Below are 2,689 nucleotides of genomic sequence, written 5' to 3' on the forward strand. Positions count from 1 at the left end.
AGCAGAGAGAGGGAATGGGACCCTGTGAGGGTAGGAAACTTGCCCAGAAAGCTTTTTAATCCCTGCCAAGTATACGGCCGAGGCCAAACGTGAGGATAACCACTGGTGCAAGTTAGTTAACCAGTGAGGGCAGAGCCCCAGCCTGGAATCAGGTTTTCTGACGTCTAGCCTGGGATTCTTAGCCTTTCTAAGGGGAGTATATTGTGTATTTCCCAGAAATCTTATTTCTGTCTCTTTTGTCTTTCCTGCCTATGATGATGGGATCACCCAGAGCCACTCATCCATTTCTTCCTGGGGCTTTCTTGCTGCTGTCTTTGCAAATTTGCAAGGTGCTTCTTTACAAAGTTTCACACACACACACACACACACACACACACGCACGCACGCACGCGGTCTCCATGCCCTTTTCACTAGGCAACATTTTTATTTACAATAAAATTATGACCTTACACAATTGCAGCTATGTGGCCTTACAAAGTAAACGTTTAGAATGCCAGCTTCTGCCCTGTCCTACATACATTTCTACACTGCTCGGCACCCCTGTGTCTTACAAGTCAACACGCTTCAGGGGTCTCTTGCCTGGAGCTGATGGTGTAAGCAACATTGCTGATTTTCTCTCACATTTTTATCTCCAAAGGTGCTTTTGTTAGATCTGGGGGGAGCAGTCCAAATGCCCCCTTTGCATCCTATGTTGGTTCCTCAATGTTTATTAAGCATCTACTGCCTGTCAGGCGCCTCTTAAATTGCTGGAGGGGAGGGGGCTGAACTGTAAAGCTAAAATTAATCTGTCCCATTTCCTTCTAAGAAGGTATAATTTAACTGGGATAATGAAAATAGTACATCGCACCTTTCCTGAAGATTCGTCGTTCATCTCATCCCCAATGAGGTTCACTGTTGTCCTGATATCACAATTGTAAATCCCTTAAAAAAATATTTTTTATTTCACTGAATCATCTGTGAGGTTAGATCACCATGCCAACTAGTGGCCTCGTCAATAGTGATGCGTATATATTTAAACCATTTCTTTTCTCAGTACCATCAGTTTTCACGAAATAAACGCATTCTGGTCGTGTGCCCTACCAAGGCCTTACCCCATTTCCTTGCCGTAATCTGCTAGCTGGGTCTCTGCTTCTCCCGAACGTGGGGTCAGGGGCTAAACTCTATGACCCTGAGCACCTTGAACGCTACGGAGCCGAGAAGGGCGCAGAAACAGGCCGTGCATGCATATGCATGCCCTAGGCAGGTCTGCTCGGAAAGGTAACCTTCCCGCGCCGGGAGGCGGGGTGCCGGAGGTCTTCCGGGCTCCGGAGGAAACCTGCCGGCGGCGGGGCCGGAGAGCCACCCCCCACCTCGCCCCCGCCCGTTCTCCCGCCTGGATGCTGCCCCTCGCAGCTCGTCAGCCGGCCAAATGCATTCCAGAGCTGTGCACAAGACACACTTCTCCAGGCAGTCCTAGAAACCCGAGCCCGGAGCGGGAGAGGGCGGGAGGGAGCGCGCGGCCGCCGCTGAGGTCACATTCGCGCCGCCTCCCCGCCCTCGGCGGCCCGGCTGTTCCCTCCAGCGTACACTTCCCAGGGCCGCGGTCCAGTCCGGTGTAAATGTCTTTTAAAACGGAGACAGCGCTCTCCTCCCCCTTCCCTCCAGCGCGGCCAGGGGATCCGCCGCCAGGGCCTTTAAAACAAAACGAATGAATGAAGCGCTAGGGCGAGCGCGCGCGGGACAGCCGCTGCGAAGCTCCCCCGGCTGCGTCTAAATCGGGCCGCCGACCGGTTCGTTCCGCTTGAAAACCCTCCGGCGAAGCCCGCTCGGTGCTTTTGGGTTTTCCCATTTCTCCTCTGATCCGGCCAGGTCTCCGTCGTTTCTGGGAGCTCCTCAGCTCCCCACCTTTACCCGCACCCCCACCCCCCGAGTGGTACCCCTTCTGCAGACCGGGGAGGGGGTGGCAGTGGCGGGGGTGTGTGTGTGTGTGGGGGGGGGGGAGAAATAGCTTTTAGAAACCCGATCTGTTGTTTGCGAAACACAATCGCTTTTTTTTTTTTTTTAAAGCGACAGGGTGTCTAGACGGCCACGTGACGAGGCCGGAGCCGGGCGCGCCACTGCGCAGTGGAACCAGCAGAGCAGAGGGCCCGAGGGGGGGGAGCGGGGGGCGGGGAGGAGGCGGCGGCGGCGGCGGCGGCTGGGGGCGGGGGAGCGGAGGGGGAGGAAGGGGGAGGGAAGGGGGCGGGGGCGGGAGGCCTTGCGGGAGGCGGCGAGCCGCGGGCACACTCGCTCACTCGCTCGGCGCACGGAGCAGCCTGTCCCCGAGCCGCGCCAGCCGAGCCAGCCGGGCGCCGTGCTCGGTCCGCTCGCCGCGCGGGAGAGAGCTGCCCGAGACAGAGCCAGCCCGCCGGCGCCGAGCTGCCGAGCGTCCGGCCCCGGAGACCCTGAGTGCGGCGCGGCGAGCCCCCGGCGGCGGCAGAAGGACCCGAGCGCCAGGAGAGGGCGGACGGGGGACAAGGAGGCTCCCGGGCGCGACGAGGAGAGTCTCGGTGGAGGAGGCGGCGTGAGGACACCCGGGCCTCCTTGCCGCCGCAGCCGGGTCGGGGCGAGCAGCTCCTACGGGGAGTCCAGGCGGCCAGCCGCGGCCAGGGGAGGGGGCGCCGGCGGCCCCCGCATTAGTGAGCAGCTAGCGCCCAGGAGGGCGAGAGCG

Source organism: Herpailurus yagouaroundi, unplaced genomic scaffold, assembly GCF_014898765.1.
Source record: "Herpailurus yagouaroundi ecotype Mexico unplaced genomic scaffold, PumYag 142, whole genome shotgun sequence".
Taxonomy (NCBI): Eukaryota; Metazoa; Chordata; class Mammalia; order Carnivora; family Felidae; genus Herpailurus; species Herpailurus yagouaroundi.